A 25837-nucleotide genomic window follows, 5' to 3' on the forward strand; every position below is an offset into this window, starting at 1 on the left:
CCTAGTCTCATTATCTTAACTCCCTATTCTTTAAGCTTCTTATTGTGATACTAAACACCTCTGACTTTATAACACACACCTTTGTCCTTCCTAACCCAACCACGAAACAAAATCCAGTCCCATCTGATGGGGTCATCCTCTTTGAGATGTAACTGCTCACACACGGGGAACAATTCCTGTGCTCATATACACTTGAGGGGTCTCCAGTGCAGGGAAACTATTCTAGCACATGACTATGCTTAACTTTTCATATGCAGAAGTCCTATCAACTGTAGAATTAAGCGGTTTTTTTTAATGTCATAACTGGATATAGATTATGAAGCCCTTACTGCACAGTTACAAATAAACATCTTTAACACAATCTTTGAATTTTTCCAAAACCAGCTTACAAAGGAAACAATGCTGTGTGTGGCCCACCAGCAGGAGTTTTCTCAGCTTCAGTAAAAGGCATTGAATATCTCCCCATATCTGTTAGCTGTTCCCCCCCAACCCTATTTACTTGCATTTAGAAGATCCCTACATGAGTAAGTCAGAGGCAAGTCCTAGCAGCATGCTACTAATGCACTGAATTTTGATTTTATTTCCGACTGTTCAAGTTGGATATGCAGGAGGCAGCTGGACAAAAATAACTCAAGATGTACAAGACATTTGGGAATGAACTAACACGTTGATTAGTAAATCCTGCAATCTGTGCCAACTACTTTTTAATTTAAAAAAAATCTACAGTATTAATGAACTAACTAGCAATTTCTCCATTGTTAACTTTCTCATTGCAGCTACACAACACTGTGAATAAACATCCCACCACAAAGTCGCAGTTTATGGCTTGTCGATACACAGCACAACAGTTACGGCAGCTTTCAGAAATCCTGCTGCATCCCAGAAGGGCTCGAGCCTTCCAGCAGCAACCGCATCATCTCAGGCTGTGCACTTGTTAGCTCTACCCACCGCCAAACTGGGGGAGTGAGAGGGCAGAAGATCTCCATGAAAAACCCCAGTCTGTTCATCTCTAGCATAGTGTCATCCCGCTCTCATCAGAGACTGAAGAACCTGAAGGAGCAAGGCTGCAGCCTACCAAGCTACAGCTACAAAATGGTAAAGACCCTTTCCAGAGCCTGCTACCCATTATTCATGCCACTGTTTCACTTTGTACTGTAGGAATTTCACACATGGTAAGAAGTTATTTTTAGTGCCATGTGTGGTGTCAAAGAGTTTAATGGTTGTATAGGTTCACGCACCTCCACAGCTGTGGTTCAAGCCAGTGAGATTTAGTTCTATTTTTTGTGTCTCTCCTTATCCTGTTCCTCAGCCTTAAAAGAGCTAAGTACTAAAGGGAAATATGCCTGCAAGATTTTTATTTCTCATCTTTTTAGTCTGAACAATGTAATAGAATTAAAACAATAAATTATTACAGAAGCACATAGCTTATTATAAAGCTGTTGTGGGACACTGAAATTTAATAGCCTTTGTATCCTCTTCACAAGCTACCTGCAGGAGTAGCAGCAGGGAATTAGCACCGACTGATACTTGGCCTTTGCTTGGCTTTCCAGGGCCGGTTTCACCAAGCGCCTGGAAGCACGAGGGGCAAGCAGTTTCTTATCTAGGCTGCGCTGCAGCCATATCAATTTTAAATTAATTGATGTAAAAGCCCAGTTTCCTGTGAGGTTGTTATCTTGGCTTGAAAGCAAACCAACACAGACTACATTTTAATACAGCCTACTATACAAGCACTGACAATTTGCACTGCTGTAATTAGAGGCTTCTAATGTTTCTCACCCTCTTAAAACAGCAGTTCCTTTTGAGAGGCATGCAAGCTTTTACATGTAGCTTACACAGTCTCTAGAATACTGTTCTTTCAAAGCCTAAAACATAAAGCAGGAGAGATCTGTTTATAAGCATGTGGTTGCACTACCTGGAAAAAAAGTGACCTGAACTCAGCTCTAACTATAAACAATCCTTCTCATCATATTTACCATGTTAATGGCCTGGAGACAAAACTCCACACTATGAATATGTTTTTCTTATAAAATAATCTCTCAAAGTTTTGGATTGTGAAGATCACTGCTCCATGGCTGCCCAGGGTGCCATTCAATAGAGCTGTTTGAACAGCCACAGCATCCTCTGCAGACTTTTAAAGTGAATCTGTACTTAAAAAAAAAAAATCTTAGGAGAGGGGAGTCTCCTCATCTGTGATCAAGACTGCAAATGTGTGTACTGTGGACAGAACAAACTGATAAATGCACACTTGTGTATGGGAAAAACACATTAGTCAATATTGCTGCATGAGAGGGAGTCAGAGTCCTCATAAATTTATAGCTAGACATTAAATACCCAGAGAAGAGGTTTCTTTCTTACCTGAAGTTATCTTTGACTGATTTACATCTTGAAGTATGAGCAATAGATCCTGCCTGATGCTCTGTCATGTATCCTCTTCACCTACATCACTGTACTGACACTGCAAGATACACATGGTGGTTTTGCCTGGCGGAGGAATGAGTCATCCCACCGCAGCTTTGAACCTCAGCAAATTGCACTTAAATTTTGGAGGAGAAAAGGATTTGATGCTTGTGCAAGGTGATGCATGCAGACATTCAGGGACCAACTTAGACTTTTTGTCCCAAAGAAAAAGAATATAATTCATAAACTATTGAATAGAGCAGCAGGTTTTTAGCTGTTCTGTTCAAATCTTAAATTAATTCAGTATGAAGTTATGGGTGGAGAAATTTTCTGCTCTCTGCTTTGGTTATGGAGGATCCCCCTGCACTGGGGAGGTCCATCCACCTCCTCTGCACATTCATAGCCCTGGCCAGAACCTACTGGAGCCTACACAAGTACCCAGAGGCACTGATGGCACCCCAGCAGCACAGGAGAACTGGGTAACGGTACAATATCGGTGTGACTTGCTATTTGTACCGGGGAAACTTTATGTAAAACCATAATGGAAATAGCTCAAAGCTCCTGCTTCCAGCCCTAAAAGCAAACGTGACACAGTTTCTCTGACATAATCTGAACAGCCCTTTCCTTGGCACAGCAGCAACAGAGACATTCTGGCTATGGCTACAAAACACAAGACACCAAGTACCCCTGTCAGTTAACACCTGATTTCCTGCAAATGCAATTTGCCTTTTCTGCTCATGCTCTGCCAACATACATGTACACTTGACTCATCCTTCAGATTGGCAACCACCTGCGAGGACAGCTGAAAGCAATTCAGGGTTCCTCATAATTTGAATTCAGTGGATCATTCCTCTTACATTCGAACAATGACATTTAATTCTCACTAGATTATGCAGTGCATGTTTGAACTGTGGGCTACTAAGCAGTCCAAAAATGGGAAATAAATCCATTTCATCTCTTCTTTCTCCCTGTGCTTAAAAGAATACTCAGTTCATCAGCCAGGAGTCATTGTTGTGATGGGTTACACAGAGATAAGAATAGATTCATGTATAGAGGGGGTACCAATATTTGATCTACATGTAACGCCAAAGTCCTTAAAGACTCGTGAGCAGAAAGGATACCTTCAACATGTAATACACATTCCATGCAAAAAGTAAAAGCAGCAATTAATATGCATTTTTTGATACCATCCCAGTCTTATCCTAACTATACGTGAAATTAGTCTTCAGACACTTGGAAAAAAGCGTATTTGCTTTTCTAACTGCATTTAAAATATTTTTGACATGCTTTCAAACCTGATTGTCTGTTAACACAAATCTAATGCTTCTTTCAGTTTAACAATATCAAGACAAACATTTTCCTTGTATTTAGGCAACACTGTCTTGAGTGAGAACAGTTAAAAATATGAAAAGCAGGAGTATCAGAGAAAATTACCTAGTCAATAAAATTTATTATTTATGTTTAAGAGGTTTTCACAGTGTGGCAAGCTGCTTCATTTCTGTGCTTTGTTTCACTTCCCCACCTTTCTTCTCAAAGACAAAGAGGAAAAAAACCAAAGTAAATAAATAAATACAATGCACCTGCCAGAGACTTCTTTAAAAACAAAACTGCTGGAGTATTCTTGTCTTTAAACAGACAGCATGTATCACAGCTGGAAGATTCATAAAGAAAAGAAACATGAAATGACATGTAAAGAAACTCGACAAGCATCTTCCCTCTACAAGTGCTCTGAAGCCCAATTTCTGCAAACATAGCTTTGATACCTTCACAGTTGTAGTCTTTCCTGATAACTGTTTGACAGAAATTCCTTTAGAAGTCAAAATCAACCTATTACTAAGCACATTTGCTACAAGGAGCTTTTACCAAGCTATTTATTTTTCTTGCATATTCTTACTTAAGTGCCTGTCTCTCTAAATTTGTCCAAATGTTTGGAGCCCAGCTTTTGTCATGCAGTTCAGTCCCCCCCACCCCGCCTGTTGCGGAAGGGAGGATTCTGCATTCCCACCACCCAAGTCCCTTCAGTTTCAAGTACTCAGCAAACAATCATCATCATCATCCCCCCCATACACACTTTCAAATGCTACCTTTATCATTATTCATCCAGATTAGTCCCAGGGAATACTTACAGACAACTGTCAGTGCAAGTGGCACCCTGAGCTTATTTTTGTTTAGCTGTATCTTCTGCTCCCTAAAAATCTCGAATCTGTACATTCATTATCACCTGGAAAAAATGTCACAGCCACTCATCATTAAAGATACACTCTAGAAAAGCTTCAAAGGAAAGGCAAACTTTCCGGGCTTTTCTTTTCTCTTGCTGTACTGGCTCTCCTGATGGAATTTCACAGAGGTTCATTTATTCTGCTTCTGGATGCTCTACCTACTGTTTCTTTGATTCTCTGCAACAAATTTGCAGTCATAAAATGCTTGAAATTGGCCTGTAGCCAGAATCTGACAAGGTTTCCCCCAGGTGATTTTTCCTCTCCATTTAGTTGATGCATACCAAACAACAGTTTGTCTACAGACACACATAAAAAAAAAAAATCAGAAAAATACAAGCCCTGAGAGGCACCAGTACACCTATTTTTCTTTTTTTTTTTTAAGCAAGCTGTTAGAGTAAATGTAACAAACATCACTCCACATATTGAAGTTGAGTTGCATGACCAACTCCCCCAGTGCAAGGCACTTATTATCAGTGTCCGAATCAACGGACAAGTTTATGATGACCTCCTGCTCTACAATGCCAAGTCACAGATTTGGAAGCCACTAAAGCTAGCTGTGTTTGGCCATTAAGGAGAGATGCATTTATGATCCCCTGGGCCACAGAAGCAAGCTGCCACTCCACCAAAAGCATATGCCGGCAGAGGTGCATTGTGCAGGAAGAACACAAATTCTCACATTACTTCTTTTTTTGCCCCAAGTCAGTTGGCCACAGTTTATGCGTGAATTTCAGTGGCTGCCTTTTTTGCCACCATAGTGTTTTAATGACATTACTAGTCTTCAAGATAAGATATAAAATGGGATTTTTCCCCTTTTTAAATTAATGTTTTCCTTTATTTCTACAGAATCCACAAAATGCAAACATACGCATGGAAAGGAATACGCAAGTGAAGTCAACTGCTCTGCAAAATATTCATAATGGTTTAACAGAAATCATTGTTGGGAAGTGCCTTAGGATGCGGGCCCTCAGTGGCATCCAGTGTTTCCTGAGAGAGCACAGAGGTGAAAATGCTAAAAAATAGAGATGTTATTAATTCTTAAAATGACATTTTTCCCTATAACTGTAACTTTCCATAGTGATTAGAAAGCAATGGAAAACTCTGACTTGGTCTGTCTTACTGCTTGAAATTTTTAGTTCTGTGGAATATACTGCAACATCCATTTTTTTGTTAAAATTACTGAAGGCAGATAGAGGCACATTAAAGTCCACAGTTCTGCATTAGATAGAAAAATCAGATGGAGCTAGCTTTGTCTAAGAGACCATCTGAGTATTAATGCAATTTGTCCTTTCCTTTACATGTTTGTTTTAGTCCTAAATACAGAGGATTGCTCAGACTATGCTAATCTGATGGCAAATAAGAGTTTAAATAGAAGTAGAGCATATGAAACATACTGTTACATATAACCTTTGGTTGTCTTGAGTAGCTTCTCTCAGAATATAATTTTTAACTCTGCTTTATATCAACAACTATGCAAACAGCTAAAGGAGGTACCTGCACCCCACAGTGGACTGGCTAGATTTGGGACTGTGCATCTGTCCTTTGCCTTGTTCTGATAATAGTGATTTTCTTTCACTTGAAGTGATACATGCTGTTCTTTTTGAGCCAGCAAAATCAAACTTATTTTTCCACTTCTACAATGATTTATGCCAGTGCTCATTGCCCTTTAAGATCAACGGTCCACCCACCTTACCATCCACAGCTAAGAAGTGCTTAGCTGTATTTGCCCTGGCTTAACTGGACACTCTGGGTTAGCTATAGCTGCGTTAGGGTACATTACACCAAATATATCCAAGTATTTCCAAGTATAATGGATGCAAACATTGGGTAAGAATTCGTACAGGAATACACAGTCACGACAAAGTCAGCTGAACACAGGAAAGCTGCAATCAAGCACAACTATCAGTGAGCTGGCAAGAAGGTGACGATAAGTCTCTTCACAGCTGAAAAACAAACACCCCTTCAATCTCAAGTTTGCTGTTGTGTGGAAGCTTGCCAGTATTTAACACTATGATCACTAATTTTTTTTTAGCCTTCTACATTTGGTTTCCTATTCACCCCTCCTTCTCCTGCCTCAAAGAAAATGCAATTAATTTTATTCTGGAACTACAAGGTCAAAAGGTAAAGATTCACATTTAACAAGCTGATGCCCAACAGCCAAACAGTAGTGAAGTAATCTGTGCTTGAATTTAGTCTAGTTTTCTCACATTTCACTATTTAATTAATGACTGAAAGCAAATATGTACAAATACATATATAGAAGACTTTCTTAAACACATCTATTAGTCCTTTCTTCGTTCCTTTTGTTTTCTTCAGCTGACAGTCCAAAGGAAAAACACTGGCCAAAATACATATAGTGACAGCATTATAATCACAAGAGAAGAAAATAGATACTCCTGATTTCTCAGCTTGAATTCTCAACCCACTCAACAGTATCTGACATCAAAAACAAGCTAACTACACACTTTTCCAGGACCTTTCTTAAAAGTAATGCTATCAAATCTCAGAATTAAATTTTTGTTAGCAACCACAGAAATTACCTGCATAAATGGCAACTTAAGCATGAATAATAAGTCTGAATTGCAAATCACCCATAAACACAGGAAAATTTGAAAGTGAAATAGAATGCAGTAAGATTTAATTAAGAGTAAATTAAAACAGTACAACCACTCTTAATATCACTCTTTCCTACCACTTTCAGTAGGAAAACAAGAAATAACTGTCACCCACCAAAGTGCTGAAATAATCTAACTATTGTAGAAAATATATAGAGGATTTTTGTTCTGTGTATAAACTTTCCTCTGCATGTTCTTTACTATTTCCCCTGTCCCTTTTTGCACCCTCCTCCCCCATGATTTTACTTCTGTTGGTATTGAGATCGCATGCAGTTTTCCCAGCAGGCATTAAGTGCAGTCCTCTGGCTGGAGAGCTTCCTAAAAGGAGTGGTGGGGGCAGGAGGAACTTTAGCTGTGGAAACTGAAGCTGTAGATCTCCAGCAGTTTCAGTAACTTCATCAGTCTTTCTCTGCAGACCTCCCCTGCAGTCTGGGACATAACTTGTATGCACATACCTGAGCTGGAGTATTTTACTGTGTGCCATCTCCTCACAGTCCTATGAAAAGTCTATTTTTTCTGGAAAGCTAATGATAGTTAGTATTTTTTCTTGAGAAAAAGCAACATTTTCATTGGGTTTTGGCTACTCCCAGTGTTTAAAGGAAACCAGCAGGGACATATACAACCCAAATATGTCAAAATAGGATGCTAAAAGCACATCCAATAGAAAAAAACACATTGGTGGTACAATGTGCGTATGCTTTGAAAAAGTCGGTCACCTCTTTTGAGGCCATGCAGGGGCTCTGTTCCCTGGATAGTGACTAGTGGGTGATTTGTAAAGTCTGATTAAATAACTCATTACTACCAGCTAACTTTCTATTAACTACTGAACAATAAACTGGAAACTTTGATTTCAGTTAGGATAAGTAACCCAAAGCTTGTCCTGGTTTTCAGAAGAATTTCTGTCAACTGGACACAACAGCTTTTTCTTTATTGTTTTGATCATTAAGTGGACAGGTAAGATTATTCTTCAGCAGCACTACTCAGTGATTTCCTACTGACTGAAGCAAAGGAGGCAATCATATTCATAGCCTTTCAAGCTATGATCATGATGTGAAGAGTTGTTCCTTCCCAACTTCCAGTCTCCATAGGGAGGTATATATAGGATACATAGACCAATGTCACACAACTGAATCTTTTTATTGTTGTTATTCCTAACTTTCATGAAAGCTGCTTTAGTGTGAAGAACCTTGATTTTACATTTACTATGCCTGTTTTTAGCGTGTACTACACATCAGATATCCTAACACACAAATTTATTTCTTGAAACTTCATTTTGTCATACTGTGATTGTGAAAAGTCTGTGGAAGATGCTGCTCAGGCTCATGTTATGTCATTAATCCTTATTTAAACATTTTAAAAATGTCTAATAAATTGATCAGCTTGAACTAGCTGAAGAGCACTAGCCATATTAAAAAAATGAAGTAAAGCTACTTTATTTCTGAACTGGAACTCCCACAGGGGACATTAAAAATACAAAGTCCAAGTACATTAATTAATTTGGAATAATTTTTGTTTGGTATCCATGGAAATATGCTTTTAAAATACACATGGAATATCACTATGGTTTAGTGCATCTGTTCTTTGAAGTCCTAGAATCATAGAATTGTTAAGGTTGGAAACGACCCTTAAGATCATCGAGTCCAACCGTTAACCTGTCACTGCCAAGTCCACCACTAAACCATGTCCTCGAGCACCACATCTACCCATCTTTTAAATACCTCCAGGGATGGAGACTCAACCGCTTCCCTAGGCAGCCTGTTCCAGTGTCTGACTGCCCTTTTGGTGAAGAAGTTTTTCCTAATATCCAACCTAAACTTCCCCTTGTGCAGCTTGAGGCTGTTCCCTCTCGTCCTATTGCTTGTTACTAGGGAGAAGAGACCACAAAAAGAGAAGTCCACAAAACCCATACTTTAAATCATCCTCTTCAAAAAAACCAAGCTGTGTGCTGCTTATGACACTGCCTGGAGTTTGTGTGTGGTTACACCAGGGAGTACATGAGCCTCAAAGCCTGGTACAAGTCAGGTAGTAGAAGCGTCCCCCCTGGCAGGATGAGCTCCCCAAGGCACAGTCAGGAGGTGGGAAGCACTGTCAGTGCTGACCTGTAATAGACCCCTCACACCTGCCAGGACACTGGCTCCAATCTGCTGGCCATCCAACTGCTTTATGTCCTTTCCTCTGAAAATAAAATAAAGCTGTATTGTTTATTAGCACATACAGGGGTGACCTTTCACAAGGCAAACAGCCTCTATTTTATCTGCTGCATTTCCCTACTGGCTGCCATGGATTTCTTTGTGCCACTGCATGTCATGACCCTTGATACTTGCTGCTATTTGGCACATTAGTTTCTGTATTCCTGCCCTTGCAAATACTTTCCTTGGGCTTTATGGAATTTGTCTTAGACATGTATTCAGCCAGTTTCTACTCTCCAGACTGTTAAATATTACCTTTAATTGCTCACATATGGTCTGGAAATACTGAAAAAGATCAAGCACAGTGCCCCTGAAAAAGAGGTGAGGATGGGAAGAAAAGGGAGATCTAGGCTAACCGGATAATCCAATTTCTTAAAGGATACCAGAAGGAATAGACTATTTGTGGGAAGTTTTGCAAGGGTCTGCAGGTACTAACAACAAACATGGGTTTGTCAAATACAAACTGTATCAAACCAGTCCGATTTCATTCCTGGACAGGAGGGCAGACCATGTAGATAGGTAAGCCCCAGGAGAGGTCATATCTTGGTTATAAGCTTTTGGTACCCTCTCTGATAAAACAGAGAGAAAGCATGGGCTAAATGAGACCCCTACAACGTGGAGGCAAAGTCAATGGCAAACCACTGTGCACTCTGTAATTATAAAGTTTTCATCATCAAAACGGAGGGAGGCACTAGCTGAAGTCTTCCTTGATAGAGGGGAGTCAAGAGGTGACATAGCTCCAGAACACCACCTCTGGGGAAACAGGGTGCCCCAGGCTGGGAGGGATTCGTAACACAGACTTCAAATACTCACAGAGCTACAGACAAAGTTGGAAAGAGTAATCTACTCTGCATGTCAAAGACAAAGCCAAATTAAGTAATTGTCTTCACTTGCAGCAAAGGCAATACAGGATTCAAATTTGAAATGTATGGAAGAGGTTGCCCAAGGAAATTACTCAAGCTTTGAAGAAACATTAGACAAGCACGGGTCAAAAGGGATGGAAGACTTGATGTTACTTTGGCTTCTTGATGTCCTTCTCAGCCCCATTTCCTGAAACTCCTGGACAGACTTCTTGCCTTAACCTTAGAAAAAAGGATTACTTATTTAACAGGTATTTATACATCTAAGATGGAAGCACTTAGTATGAACGTTGCTAAAAGTCACCAAAATCAGATCATTTCGTAGCCTTTTGCATCTTAGCAGTCCTTAATTAAACAACTGTAATTTAATTTAGCATAATGCTCTTTATGTGTCTTTGGGACTCGTAATTCCCCCCCCCCATTTGTTTCGATTATAGTTAACAGTAGATTTTCTTTCAAAGGTTTCAGTAATTTTAACATCATCTACAAAAATACTCCTGTTACAAATGCACCGTCTCTTTTCCCAGCACCCTATAAAAGTAAATACTCTTATTCGTTAAGCAGGTCAACAAGACAGCATATGCATGAACTTTCTGAAATTCTGTCATGTTGGTGGGAGGTTAATATATGCCTGTGCCATTAGCAGGCTGGCACACGTCATTTTTGTTAGATACAGCAATTGTTTGCGATTCTAGCTTCAGCTGTTTGCGCCGATGCTTAAACACACTGGGCTGATGTAGTTTAGAACATGCTAGGGAATAGCACGTCCCTCTCCATCTGCTCGTTTTGACCACAAAATTAGATCAACTAAGATAGTAGGAATAAAGAAATCGAGAAGGAAGCGTGTTGGAAAAATATGAACAAGGCAGAAGCAGAAAAGTTAAAGCAGCATTTTTCATTACAGCAACAACTGAATTCTTTCTTCAGGTACAGACACAAGAGCATAACCATGCTCTCCTTTTACTCAGAAAGCTGTATGTTGTGCTTTAGAAGTCTGGCTGACCTGCCCTGCACTTGTCCTTCTCAGTGCATCCCATGGCCACTAATTTGGTGAATGCACTACAACAGTATTAACTGAAAGAGAATTAAGAGCTGGGAACTAGCTTGCCCTATGGTAAATTCCCTCCTTATCACTGTTTTAGCAGAGGACACTGGTTCCCACATCGTCTAGGACAAGCCCCATGTCCAGCCTCTGGCCAAACAGGGACCAGCACGGGTAGCGGCACAGCTCTTGCCATCAGAGCTGGGATCTGCTGTCAACACATATGCAGGATTATTTACCACTGACAAGCCACCAGGAGTCATCAGATGTGTTTCATTCTGCTTTTGGCACTCCTGCAGTCTGCTGCCACAGTTATTTACTACATTTAGAAGGTTTGATTGTTCTCCTCCATGGGAACAGAAACCCGAACTCCTCATTTTAGGACACTGAAGCAGCCATAGCCTCAGCATAGCCAGCCACCAGGGTTTGCCAAGCCTGGCTGCCACTCCCCAGCACAGTCGGTCTGTCTGCAGCTCATTTCTCCTCTCTCTGGAAAGTCACAGGTGCTGGTGCTTGGCTTCAGCAATTGCCAAGCACACACAGCTACTCCAAAACACTCTCTCAGAACAACAGTACTACCATAAAAACCCTGTTAATTGTACCAAATGCTCCTTCTAGGCAACATGGAGAGCAACACCCCAGTGGAAAGGGGGTGTGTGTGTGTCTCAAAGCCCACCTGCAGGGTAGGAAACAAAGGTAAGCAAGAGAAAAACAGACTGTTGCTAATAAGGAGTAATAGGAATAAAATTTCAGTATGTGTTTCAAAACAGCAGCCACAGCAGGAACACTCCCTTGATGCTAAAGATTATCAGCCCAAAGGATAAAATGAAAATTCAGTTCAAACTCTCCTACACATATGAACAATAAGAAACCTGATTCACAGTAGCCTGATTCAAGCACAGCTCTGCTGCAACAGCACCAGCTGCTGTAACAGCAGTGTCAGGCTAGGACCAACCTACAGTGCACACACAGCACAGCCTCGCAGGGGTGCTGGCAGCATCAGCTTGCTCAGGAGTGCAGAAAGGTGGAGTGACAGCACAACTCTCTATCTGAAAGAAGGATAGCTGTGCCAGTGTAGGAAGCCTGATGAAATCTCTTCTGTCAACTTCAGGCTCAAAAATATCATCTCCATATACCCTATGATGGCAGAGAATACTGCTTTGATTTGGACGAGCTCTACTCAGTCCCATAAACTATTTTGTTAACAGCTGGGAAGCCACTTGTGTGGATCTGGAGAATCCAATACTCTGAGAAATAGCCCACTAATAATGAAAACATGTAGTCAAGATGTCAAGCCAATACAGATGGCACCCCAGCGTTCACTGAACCAAGGAGCCAGAAAAATCCTGGAAGAGTTGGTGCTGGGAAGAAGACATTGCAAGTGGAGAAATGCCCATCATAAAAAGCTGAACAGGATTAATACAAGTATTCCTGTCCCAAAACGGGAAGGGATTACAGCTGTTAAATCAGTACAAGTCAGTTGGTTTCAAGTGGTCTTCCACATATTTCTAGAGGACAAAACCAAGACTTTCAATACAGGAAATAAGATAGGGAAGTCATTTCTTCCTCTGTCCAAGAACCCTTCTAAATCCTTTATCCTTGCTTTCCCTACATTCATTAAGTTCTCCTTCGCATGTCACTTCTACACTCCTGCATGTCATTAAACTCAGTTTGTAAACTGTAAAGATAATTAAAAAGTTATTTAGTTTCAAACTCATGTTTTTTCCACACATTCTGAAACCCAATTGAAATTCTGTGTCCCTCTGTGCACTTTTTTGTGCATTGCTAGGGTCCCTCATCATTACTTGTATTTGCTGCTTCTTCAGGAGGGCTGCTGCTGGGAATGATTGCCTTTCCCATGGCAGTTACTACAAAATGACAAAAATATCCTTGGCTTTCTTTCCCTAGTCTCCACTGAATACAGATGAGGTGTATCACTAGTTTGTGCCAGAAATCACCACGCTTGGATTACAAATCTTCAAGTCTCTCCCACATTCCTCCGAGAGCTGCTCGATTTTCCTGTGCACTGGGAAGTATTTCAGGAGAATTTTTGTTCCAGTTTTGTTATAATCTTGTCAGACCAGCTGCTAACCCCTATCAAGAATCCAACACAGAATTTGGATTATTTGACTAATTTGAGATAAATTCTTTCAAGATTACCAATATGACTGCTAGTACCTGTGTCTTTGATCAACTTCCCAAGTCTTTGTTAGCACCGTGAGGTTAAATAACCAAAATAAGACTCCCAGTGCTTTTGCTTTTATTTTAGAAAATAATAGAGTCTGAAAACCAGAGCAAGAGGGCTGCTTTCCTAACCAGGCATGACTTGTCTTCAGTTTGACAGAAAGCCCTGCTCCTCAAGGTCTCTGGCTGGCTGGATTCATCATCTCTGCAAGTAACTTGCTATATAGTTATTTTGGTTACTTCTCAAGCTCATTTTTGTGCTCCTGAAACCTTCTGAAGGCTTTGCTGCTGCTTTTCTTACATGGCCTATTCCAAATTGCTTAACAGAAAAATTCTTATTTTTCCTTCATCTGCCCCAAATACCCCCAGTGGTGTGCTACACATGAACCTACCATGGTTCTAATCAATTTATCTTCTCATTCCAGATGGGGAACCTCATACCTTAACTTCCAGACCAACTATCATTTTTTTGGCCTTGCCCAACATTTTTTTTCCTGTCAGACCACAGATCAACTACTTGCCCACTCCAGAATACATTACTTTGGGATTTTGCTTTATTTGGATGCAATTTTTTTTTGTTTGTTCTCCTCCAGAAACTCCAATCCTTTCTTTTAGACTTTTTAAAACTGTGTTTAAATAGTTAATGATTTGTTTAGTCTTGGTTATAAAGCCCAAGAAGCAATCTCACAGGCTTCTGGACTCTCGGCTTTTAATCAACAAGCTTTATACCTAAATACTTAGATATTTGTAATACAAAATAGTAATTAATTTGAATTACACTGAAAGAAGTTTAATCTGAGGAAAATCCACACACACTCTAGCAAAATAGAGCAAAAGCACCAGGGCAGATTATGCAGAGATATTGCCAGGGACCTCTGACACCTTTCTAACGAGCAGCTCCAGCATTAGTGGAAAGACCACATCCAGCTCTTGACAATCAGTTGCTAAAGTTATGATGATTTCAATCACCCTGATGAAGTTGATGACAATGATTAAACTGGCTACTTAAGACATCTTCTTGATTAAAGTGGTATTTAATCCATAAATCATGAAATTCACTCCTGTTTGGCTTCATGACATATATTTAATGAAAACCAGGTGAGAAATTTTCCTCTCAGGTAACAAACCTCTTTTCCATTCTTCCCATTTTTTAGCCTCTCATATACAGGATGCAGTAGAATTTGCCCACCTAAGAAAGAAGGCATTCGATAATCAGCAAGCACTTCAGCAGTTTCCATCCTTCACTAACACTGCTTCTTGCACACAACAGCAGCCCAACATTTTACATTTCCAATAATACAAACAAGAGAAATTCAGCCTTTGGCATTGTGAATTTTGGACTCTGAGCAATCTCACTGACTTCAAATGTGCAGTAAGTCATTATCTTATTTTTCTGTCATCAACCAGATAAAGTAAATGGCTTATGATTCCTAGCATCTAAAAGAAATCTAGCACATACTAATAGTGAACCCTTTCTTCCTCTTCTTCTCAAATAGGCATGCGATTACCCCAGTGAGATTATGTAGGGGGGAAAAAAAGGAATACTAGCACATTAGGGTATCTTCAGCTACTGCTCTGATAGTGCTTATTGAAATTCCCTCTAGGCACTGTTATTCCATCCCAGTATTTGAGAGACATTAGTGGAAGCAGTAAATTTCAGCAGAAGAGTGCTAAACAGAAGGGTTTCAAGTAATACTGGGATTGCAATTACTTCAGGCTATTGTAGCCATATAAAAATAACTTCTTTAGGAAAGGAATTAATAGCCCAGTACAGTAATAATTAGTGATAGCTTTCTAAGAAAGATTAATCCATTTAATTCATGGAGAGGAAAAGCTGCATGTTAGAAAATTTAATCTATATTGGCTCAATTAACTAGATAGGAATCAAAGGTTCATTTAATCTGAAATCAAAAGTTACATCTCTATCTTGCTGGTCTACATTTACAGTAAAAGTTATCACCAATAAATCTATACACACTGCTCAATTCAAACTGAGAAAGCTCCCAGAGCAAGGCATACCCTGTGGAGGCTGGGTCAAGAAGCTGTTACACTCAATGGTAAAATACAGACTGTTAACAAAGAATCACAACCAAAAAGCACCTGATCTCTGCAGCACTCTGGAAAGCTCACTCTGAGCAACGCACAGAGGGAAAGGCAAGATCTCCCATTCTCCCAATTCCCCTGCTAGCTGCAGGGCTTTTCAGACACCTGCATCCATCTGTTCCCACCCACCTCGGTCATGTGTTGTGCACTACATTGACTTCATGTGTTCCTTACATTGCTGGTTGTATAGAGAACTACCGATGTCCATAAACCACAGTTTGCCTCAAAACTCTTCCCTACCAAATTACTGCTACAACATCAGCTTGTGGAATAGCATTGGCTCAGCAGGTACTTCACAAGTGATCTCAGCAGGTGAGTCCCCACACCCCAGCATCTCCCAGGAAGGGCCTCAGAACCTTCTTCCTCCCCTGCACAGATACCTCCACCCAGTGGAGCTTTCTGGCTATCAGGACCAGCCTCAGGCCCTCCAGATTTCCTGGAGACTTGGCCAAAACCAGAACTACTATTTTTTTTTTTTATAAGAAAGTCCTGAATAACTGTCATGTCCATTATCCCTGGTATAAATCACAGCCTGAAAAAGCAACACTATTTTTAGAAGAATAGCAGCAAACTATCAAGCATGACACAGAAAAAGAACTAGAGCATGAGATACCATAGGAGAAACCCTGAGAAGGACAACTGGAGACTTTACATAAGATACCAAAAAGAAAGCAGAGGACATACTGCAGCTGTAGGAATTTGTATTAGGTGTAGGAGAGAAGACATATTCCCTCCATTCCCACCACCCCAAGTCCACTGCATTGGAGAATTTTCTGAATGAAAAGAAAAATAGTAGGAAGAGACTGTTGTAAGTGAGAGATGTTGGAGCAGAGGAAGTCAGGCATATGCAATGCTTGCAGTACTCAATCTGACTGTAGAATCAGTAGTTGTGTACCATCCCAGGCTACAGGAAACAAGTTTTTAAAAAAAGTTTTGTTTTCCTTAAGATAGCCCCTAAAGTTAAACCCCTGTAACATTCTCTGGCCTGACTTCAGGAGAAAGAGTAGAAGAGATAACTGAACACATCTCTCAAACTGAACAACTTTTTTTCCTAGCAATAAAAGTGCTTTTTTTTTTTCTAGCCACTTTGACTAATCCATTACAAAGGTGATGCTTTCCAGCAGACTTGATTACTTTTTAAGAAATCAATCTACTTTATCCACCACACCTAGCTCAAGCCATTTGTCAGACTGATGAGTTAGGATGTACAGCTGTGGGTCAAGAACACCCAGGCACCAAACATCTCAGGCTTTACCTGCCAATTCCTCTCTGGTTTTGCTCTCACATGATTACACTGAGCAAAAATTTCTATTTCTAGCCACCTTTTTTTCTAGTAGATAATTACCAAAAGAGCCCAAGGAGTCCTATTTTCAGAGTAGATTCCCCCACCTGGCTTTGTAAAGTAGCTCCCCTTTACTGACCTGGATCTGTCTGGCTGACTTATATCCATCTGAATATGGAAGAGGTTCACAGAGGGTTTGTTCTCCAAATCCTGATGCATACTCAGCACACAGCTCTCCCAAAATCCGTCTTGAGCTTAAGTGAGACTCACCCTTTCCCCAGGCCTTGGCTTCCTCCAATTCCTCTGCTGGAAACAGCCAGAACCTCCCAATATGTTGGCCTCCTCCTTGCATCTTTGCATCTGGGTAAATACTATTGTAACAATGCTTATGAATAACATAATTAAAACAAAAAACCCAGCTACAAACTCACCAGAAAAGAATAAAATCAGAATTTTGTGAGTGGTTGCTCTTTTGCTGCCTGCCCACCTATAATTTCATATCTCACTGTACTGAGGGAGAATAAGAGAAACAAGCTCTTCTACTCAAGATGCAAAAGCATCCAGTATTTTAAGTAGTATTAAATTAGTAGCAAACCCTTCATTTTATGGAGCAGCACTACTGCTGACACAAAATAGCTTCACGATTATCTTTGCTTCTTCAGCTGTGCTAGAGTGGAGACATTTTGCAAGTAACTAAGCACTTCACTGTGATCTGCATGTGCATATGCTCACTAAGTCCTAGCAAAAAAGATGCTTACAATAAGACATATTCTTATTTTGCATAGCACCAGTGATATTCCTATAAGCATTTTCCTAGGAAGTAACTGCAGTGTTTGCCATTGGCAGCAGATATAACTTTAAATATAGCTTGAGAGGTACTTGTTAGCATTTTTAACAGCTTGCTATGGATCTGTGAAGAGTACAAATTAAAGTATTTAAATAGTTTGAGGGAAAGTTTTTTCTTTCTGCAGATGACTGCCTAAGCAAAGTGGTTTGAATTATTAGGATACAGATTGTCACAGGAAATTTCTGAAGCTGTATAATAGATGCTGTAGCCTTGCTTCAGAAAGCAGTCATGATTAATGCGTCTTTAACATTGGCAAATGGCATTCCATAAGCACATGAAATTTTAAGCAAGTATCAAACATGACTCTTCATAGGAATTTTATGAGCCAGTCTCATTACATTCTTATTTGTTACATTTTAAGTCGCACCCATGAAAGTTAGCATAGTTCCTCAACATGTAGACTGTTTTATTGTATGGTTGGATGGTATGCAGTGCCTATTACAGCATAAGCCATGCTGTAAATAAGCTTCAGATTTCTCCATTCTGGAGAACAGCAAACAAGAAATACTCTAATACCTTAATGCCTGCTCAGTCTAATAAACTCAGTTACTATGCTGTAGAACAAATAACTGCTATAGAAAACATCCAGCACAAACCAAAGTGGGGGGACAGGGACACGGGAACAACCAAAAACCCAACAACAGAAAAAGCATTTCCTAACACAAACATTTTCTCAGAAATGGCACATTTTGGAAACAAACCTCCTGCCAGAGCCATACCTTCAGAGCTGCCTCCACTCAGCGGGATAGGCCTCTTCTAGTGCCGGCACACAAAGAGAAGACACCTGAATATGTGGCCACTGGTGGTGAGATAAAGGGTGTCCTCAGTGATTTCAGCTGTGACTGCAAACCAGGTGAACAGCTTCATCTAATGCAGGTGTGTGGGTTGCCCGTGGGTGGGACCCTTACCTGGGGCAGCATTATACTCCCACCCAAACCTCTCCTTAGCCCTTGGCAAAGGGAAAAACCTTCTTATTAGACCAACAGGTTTAAGCATCCAACTCATCTGACCGCATGTACCCGGCTGATGAGGTTCTTGGAAGAGCAGCTTTGAAAGTAAAACATTTTTCTGCTATTTTGTAAAGTTGGTGTGTTCAAAAGCACTTGGACTAACACCACTAAAGTAAGGCAGATTTCAAGCAAAAAACATACATTAGCAGAAGCCAAGTGACAGATTCAGATAGATATTCTGAGCTACATAAAAAAAGAAAAAGAAGAAGCCCAAGTGTTAGCCAGGAAAGTAGCGATCTGCCGGGCAGTGGCCAGGAGCGATGTGGGGGGAGCTGGGAGAGCCCGACCGAGGCAGAGCGGAGCCGGGGAGCACCCATCGCCCGCCTGGCCCCCAGCCCTGCACCCTGCTTCCCTTGCCCGGGAGCAGGCTGGGCCTCGGCTAGGATTTAGGGTGCTTGGTGCACTGCGAGTGGAGCCTGCAGTGGCAGGGAGCCACAGCGACTCGAGGCTTTGCCCGGGGGCTGCCTGGCATCAATAGAAGTGTTTTTGGAGGCACTTGAGCAGAAAGTCTCTTTGGGGTTTGGATGATGAGTAAGCTCGGCATGGAGCAGTTCAGCACAAATCGCTGGGGATGCGCATGAAAACACGGCCCTGGGCACAGGGGGAAAGGGAGGGACATCCACGCAAGGTGCTGGGGGCTGCGAGGAGAGGTGGGCACCGCGTCCCCCATGGCTGCCCCAGCTGGGGGGCCCTGGGAGGTGCTACCACCCCAGCGTGGTGCCCTGGGCCAGACGCGGGTGGGTGACACAGATTTCACCCCATCCCCACAGCCGCTGCTGGGACGCCTAGATCTGATTCACTGCGTTCAGGTGGGAAGTCACTTTGCGAAGAACTTGTGCTTCTGTTTGCTAGGACTCCAGAATTAAAGATATTGCTGCCTCTCTGCTCAGTTGATCCTCCCTGCAAATGCGTTATTTTGGACACTTCAGCCTTTCTACCTAGTCCATTTAGCCTAAAATGGAGAGGTTTGCAGGTGAGACTGGAAGAATTGGCTTCAGCAGCAGAAGACTTGGACTTTCCAGGCAGGTGCCGCTGTGTATGCCGAGACGCCAGAGACTCCTGAGCCTTGTTGTCTCAAGCTCCAGCTAACCCCAGCTGATCCTCCCACCAGCGAGGCTGAATGAAGAAGGCTTTTGTCCTCAGACAGATTAGTCTTGTCCCTCTTTGCGCCTTTGCTAACAAATGAAAACTCTGCTTTAAGAGGGAGGTCACCGGCAATAGCAGGAGCATACCACTTCAGTAAAGAAAAAGGACTGAATTCAATATCACACAATAAAACTCATTTGTGCCACTAAGTAGAGAAATGATACTGTTCAGCTTTGTTTACACATATGGTAAACCAATCTGGGAGTTGGGAGTATAAGAACGAGTCAAAATACAGATTGATTCTGAAATCAGTTCTTTTTTTATCCTTTAAAACCATGGACAGGAATGTACAGCTCCACAAAAACGCAGGCCAAACATACCGAACCAAAACATTTTCTGGGATGCTGCGTGACAGTTTTTCTAAGGTTATTTCCTTTCAACCACACTCAGTCTAAAAATGGCTTCCATTTGCAGTTAAAGTAATAGTGGTACACATTGCACACTCCTTGAAGCACAATCTTTGTCATAGGCACTATGATTATTTTTCTTCTGTTTTTATTTCTGTTTTTACTGGTGAAAAAATAAACACAGTTGAAAATAAACACCTTTTTCCCTCTTCTTCAAAGTGTTTAGGCTATGTGGTTAAGTGGATATTCTCTCCAGCTATTTAGATGAATAAACTTTAAGTTGGAGCATCTGTGTTCTAAAAAAAGTTTGTGTATGTAGTGTTACATATATATATTCAGAAGCCCCAAACCTAACTCAAGTGTTTATCAGTGATTTTATTGACAGCAGAATCAATTTTGTTGATATTTTAGTTGTCTTGTTTCAGTGAATGGTTCAAGACTTTTGGCTGCTAAAAAGAAGGTTTCACAAGACTTGCCCTATGCATTGAAAACGCTCAGACTTCATGTTAGGTGCTGTTTCATGCACATCTACAGATCAGTTTTAAGGTAAACATAATTTTATGTGATATGGAAAAGATCTAGTGATCACTAAAGGAAAGCATGAAATCAGGTGTAACTCCACAATAAAAGTTCGTCTACTTAAATGAAGCCTGATTGACTCAATTAGTGCTCAGCAAAAAGTCTAAAATATTGGATTTGTGACCATTAAGACTAGTTCTGGGAACCAATCATTCCACTTTTACTTTTGGACATCTTAGTGTTCTTGTTGACTAAATAGCGAGGACTGAAAAACTAGTTAACCAATAAATCAGGCACATGAGTTGCAAAGGCAATTCTTCCCTTGCAGTTATTCCAACTATCCCAGCTGGATATTCACAGTGAACAAACCACGTTTCCATCACCTTCGTTCCATTTTTAAGTGCTTTTAATACCGGGATTTGCTCCGGGTCGCATCGGCAGCCAGTGAGGGAGCAGTGCAGGACACTGCCTGGTCTTCTCTCAGCTAACCAAGGAAGACAGGCAAAGTGCTGCCGCCCAGACCCTACCCACAAGGATGGAGAGTTGCTCATGAGCTATAGTACCTTCCTAGAGCACGGGCATTTGCACAGTGATGTGTTCTCATTATTTTCTGAAGCCACCTAGAGACAGCTTGAAATTAATGTAAATGCAAAACTACTCTGCTACTTACTGAAGAAATTGAAATGAAAATCACAACTTTGTTGCCCATTTATAGAGAGTTACAGAGGAACCTTTTCTTAAAGTAATGTCGTGTAGTTCTTTTCCAAGTCACCCTTTTATCTTAGTCCTAGGAGAGTTTTTCATTTTTAGCTTAGGAGGCCTCCCCTACTGTGAAACCTGGTGTCGATTCCTCACCTGACGAAGGGGCCGAGCCTGCAGGATGCTCCCTCACAGCCCAGAGTGCTGTCTGCAAGGCTGAAGGAAGGACTGGTTTGCCCTGCTTGCCAGAAAGCGATGCGGGGCTTGGTGTGACACCCACACCTCCGGCTATGGGGTGTCACTGCCACCTACGTAATAGAAATGTCCATTAGTCAAATGAAACTGACATGGAGGTTAAGGACAGTGGTAAATGCTGTCCTGAGCTCTCTGAAAGTCCATCCTGAGATGCTACAAACCACCGACAATTTGAAACAGGCTACCAGTTTATATATATAACAGCCTGCAAATATATGTGACCAAACCATACAGAGTCATTTTAGCATTACCAGTCTGTGCAAATACTAGTGGAACTAGCTGGAAAGGTTTTTGGTAATTGGCCCTTACTTGTGCTCCTGTCCCCTCTGCAGAGAAGGCACAGCACATCTCTTGCCTTAACTTAACTTGCCTTAACTTGCTTAATGTTTTAAGTGTTTTTAGGTATGCTGGCTCTTGGAAGAAAGGTGGTTTCTTAGGAAGAAAGACAGACTAGAAAGTACGCACATGGACAAAACCTTCTCAGAATAACCCTCCCCTGTCAGGGTATGAATTTCTCCTCTGAGGTCAGAATTTTAAAGACTGTCTCCTGAGTGGCTTTGGAAAAAAACCCTACCATCATTAGCTGAGATGAAAATGCAGACAGGCTGAATTTGTCTTCACTGCTTCTCTATACAAGATACAGAGAAGTGGCATAGAAAATTTTATTTAAAAGATAGTTTTATTAAATAAAATTGATAACATGAAAGATCAGCCTGGCAGCTAATCAGTTCTTAGACCTGAATGCATACGATTGCTGCAGAACAAGTATGGAGAGTTTGCTTGTACATATACGTGATTTTGGACTGCAAGATCCAGCTCTGATCTGTGGCGTTGGAGGACCCCACGCCGCCATCAGAACTGGAGCTGAGTGATCATAACCAGTCACTCTGGCAAAGACAGATCAGCGATGACAACTTTAAGGACACTTTGGAAACAGCTTCACCTCTGCAATATTCAAGGAGAATATGCAATGAATTACAAAAAAATGAGCCTATTTGGAATGAAACTGCTTTAATACTGTTCCGAAGTTACCCTGATGGGCAGAGAGATTTCTGCTCGGATTGCTCCAGCCCAGGTGGTGTGAACTAATGGGTCAGGTCAAACCATGAGCCACAGCCTCAGAAACTGTAAATCAGCACCAGTGCTGACACTGCGTATAATTTCACAGCAACTGAGAATCAGTCCCACCAATTTCTAGTTCATATTATTTAATTTGGATTTAATGAGAGGAGCCTTCAAAGAAGCCAGTGCTGACACCTGTCTTTTGGTACAGTCACTAGTGGAGGAGCTGCAGACACCCTTGGGCTCGGGGCAGGCCAGCTTCACAAGGGAGCATAAGTTAGCACTGCGGAGATGGAAACCTGGGTTTTATTTCAGTCAGCTCAACTGCTGAGCAACCATAAATATCTTCCTCTGGGAGCCTCATTTCCTTCACGTTAACTGTGCTTTCAGTGAAACAGCTGCCACTTGTACAACACAAGAGTCTAACCTGGAAGTTTTACGTAGTCCATTTTTTCTTTGTAAATATATCAGTTTTATTTACTTTTCCATGTAAAACCCAAAATTGCTATTGATGTGCACAGGAATCTCAAGCGTTTTATGGGCAATTCAATACATAAAAGAACTAACTTGAACATGCTTCTCAGAGAATGGTTAGAATGGTTTGGGTTGGAAGGGACCTTTAAAGATCATCTAGTCCAACCGCCCTGCAATAAGTGGGGACATCTTCAACCAGATCAGGAGAGAAACATGACACACAGATATTACCCATGCCCTATTATCATGATGCAAATCTAAATATTTGTAACATCTAATATTTTTTTTAAATAGTTAACATAATACAAGCATTTCAAGTAAAGATGGTTTAAAAAAGATCACAGAAGAAATTTTACTTTTTTTAAGAAGTCTCTGCTGCCAATATTCAACACTTTAAAGGATCCCAGAATTTGGAAATCACTAACTTAAAAAACAAACTAGTGCTGATGACCACAGCTTCACTGACATGAGAGAGATCTGAGAAATAAATAAAAGTCAAGCTTCTCAGATGACTTGACCTGGCACAACCCAAAATCCGTCCCTCTTCACCCATGGAAAAAGCTGTGCCATAGCCAGGAGAAGCTCCCTACCCTCTGTGAGAACCAGGAGAAGCTCCCTACCCTCTTCTCCAGAAATTCACAGTGTGCATCTTGCTGGGGTGGTGGGGGTGGCAATACTTCTGCTAGCTGCTGTTTCCCTCATCAAGAACAGTCAAAATCTCATCTATTTCTAGGACATTCAAGTTCAGCAGATGGCTCCAATCTTAGTATCAATTGGTAGATTTTTGAAGAAAAGTCATCAAGTATTCATACCTCTTTTCTTTTTTTGGGCTACTCATTTATTCTTTCCTGGAAGAGATCAGAGATAATCTAAAGCAAATGAATTTAACTTGAGTCAGAAAGCAAAAGTGAAACCTATACCGCATTTCTGTCCTGCTCATGCTGAGGTATGTGATACTTGCCTCGGCTCTGTGTAGGAGTAAGCTTTACATTATGAAAGAAACATCATCTTAATGTATTGTCAAGCAAGGGAAACTCTAAGCCTGAATTCCTTAAAAAAAAGGTCTTAGACATATTGCTGGCATGACTTATAAAATGGCCTCACTGGGTCTTCTTTCATTTCACTGATGCATCTCGATAACCTTCAGCTACTACTGTTTATTTCAGAGAAAGCAAGGAACTATCTTTTTATTTTAGAATATTAATTATTCTTTGTATTCTTTTCTATTCTTGTATTATCATTTGTATTTTTACTTTCCAAATATTTACACAACTGGGAGCTCTCGTTCTATATTCCTTCAAAGCAAGACATACATTAAAACAATAATATTTGCCATATAAGTCTTAATTTTATGAACTTTGGCATTATTTATATTACATAATATAATGCAATGCATGTTAGAGGTCTTAACCTTTGGAGACATTTTAGTATTAAGAGGCAGAAAGCCATATCTGAAGCTATAGCTCAGGACACTTCAAATGACTTCTGGTCTTTGGTACTCTGAAAGAAGTCAGAGGCTTCTGGTCTGAAATGTCACAGTACTTCGCAGTGCTGGGCAGGAGAACCCAACGAGAGCGGCTGACTCGGAGACCAGAAATGTTGATACCGGCAGGTATGAAGGAACGCAGGAAAATGCCTTGCAGCACAGGTTGCATTAATCCTTCTTCAAGGGAAAGATTTCCCGTTAGGTCTACCCAATGCAGACAAATGTAAGTGTATAAAATTTTGAATGTTTTAGGCCTTAAATTTACTCAGCGGGCATCCCTGGTGTCCCAAACATTATTATACATCAATTATACTCTTGATTCTGAAGGTAAGGTAATATTGAACATGAATAAAAATGCTGAACCATTGCAAATTCATTGATTTCAGTAAAACCAGAGTGGGCATAAGAGAGCACAGCAGTGGGCCTTGCAATGCAAGAGCAAGGGGTAAGGGCAAGAGTACATCAGTGCCCAGTCACTACAGTGATGAGGTACAGACCATGGTCACTGTTAAGGAAAAAGGAAAAAGAAATATAAATTGCACGTAGGTCTCCTCCTGATGGTGTTAAAGAATATATTACTAAAAGCTACAGTACAAATACAGGATTTCCATGCCACTTGCATATGTTATATCCTATACTTTATTTACATTATTCAGTCAGCAATAAACCCCTCTCCATTATAGCTATAAAATATTATAGTTCCTCATAGCAAAAAATAATAATAATAAAAAAAATTATAGGTCATCTTGCTATATTTTTACTTTGTTATTTATCTGGGAAGTTTTACAAGAATAGCCACGTGGGGTACTAGGAAATCGCTCCTTGTTTGCAGGACTGTTGACCAAAGAGGAGACTGCTAAATCTTTTCAAGAAAGTAAGGGTCCGTGCAGCCTGTCAGTGTTGTGTGGTCTCTCTGTCCCTACAGCAGACTCTGAAAACCATGCTCTAATAATAAAGAATCAAAACATAATTACTTTGTTCCAAGGGACAGTACAAGCATTATGAATTTGGAAATTTCTTCCCCTTTTCCCTTTCTCAAATACTACCAACATGATCATTAATAAATTCAGGTAATTTAAGTTTTTGGCAGTTTCAACAGATGAA

General features: G+C 40.7%; 1 long non-coding RNA gene across 2 annotated transcripts in view; it reads right to left on the bottom strand.

Moving 5' to 3' along the window:
- Positions 1-18500, bottom strand: part of LOC148054789 (uncharacterized) — a 31295-nt gene extending 12795 nt beyond the window's left edge. For both annotated transcript variants that reach the window (XR_015706981.1, XR_015706982.1), the window contains exons 1-2: positions 18455-18500; positions 17159-17259 (exon numbers count right to left, since the gene is read on the bottom strand). This is a non-coding gene — a long non-coding RNA (uncharacterized LOC148054789). The remainder of the gene's footprint in view (positions 1-17158; positions 17260-18454) is intronic.
- Between the last annotated feature and the right edge of the window lie 7337 nt (positions 18501-25837).

The sequence above is a fragment of the Nipponia nippon genome, unplaced genomic scaffold (genome assembly GCF_047370975.1).
Source record: "Nipponia nippon isolate SJK-2023a ecotype South Korea unplaced genomic scaffold, ASM4737097v1 scaffold_3, whole genome shotgun sequence".
Lineage (NCBI taxonomy): Eukaryota > Metazoa > Chordata > Aves > Pelecaniformes > Threskiornithidae > Nipponia > Nipponia nippon.